The following is an 836-nucleotide window of genomic DNA, read 5'->3' as shown; positions in this document are numbered from 1 at the left end:
CATAGCTTGGGACCTATGTGTCAAAAATGGACAGAACCTACAGCATGCTTTTTATGAAGCTGAGACACCTACAGGGTAAAGCCAATCAATTTAGCTGAGACAAGTCCATTTATCAAGTTTTTGTAAAGATTACTCAGATGACAAACTATAGAGACAATGTGTTTTTTTTCTTTTCTCTGATTAACAGTAGCGATAGGTTTGTAGATAAACTGTTGTTCAGTTACTTATTCATACTTTGACAAAGCCTCTTGGTTATGATTGCCTACTTGAGAATAGATTTCCTTACTGAGATATACAGCACTTTCTTTTTTAAATCAAATGGTAACTCTTGCAGTGATCTGTTAGAAAAACTGGGTTTTTTCTAGTGTCGGAGGAAAGGCATGAATAATTAAACACAGAGATATGCATGTAACTGGTGCATGGGGTGAGTAAATAAATAGTTTGATGATACACATATTTTTGAAGTATAAGAAAATGACATTCTAGACTTTTTTTTGGTGGTACTGGGGTTCCTGGAAGCCCTTCTACCTCTGGGTTACACTACCAGACCTATTTTTATATTTTTATTTGGAAACAGGGTCTCTTAAGCCAGCTTGGCTGGCTTCGAACCTGCGCAATCCTCCTGTCTCCGCCTCCCAAGCATGGGGATTACAGGCATGCTCCACCACACCCAGCGACATTCTGGATTTGAATGTGGCTTTATGTGAGCTCAAATACTTCATTTATTTCTGATGATGTGTTACATCTTTATTAGTTTGGGCTCTGCTGAGCTCATATCTTCATGCACAGCTCAGGGCTTATGGAAAGAAGTCATAGGGATATCCAGAAAAGGTGAC

The sequence above is a fragment of the Muscardinus avellanarius genome (assembly GCF_963383645.1).
Source record: "Muscardinus avellanarius genome assembly, chromosome: 5".
NCBI lineage: Eukaryota > Metazoa > Chordata > Mammalia > Rodentia > Gliridae > Muscardinus > Muscardinus avellanarius.
This window is presented reverse-complemented; position numbering follows the sequence as displayed.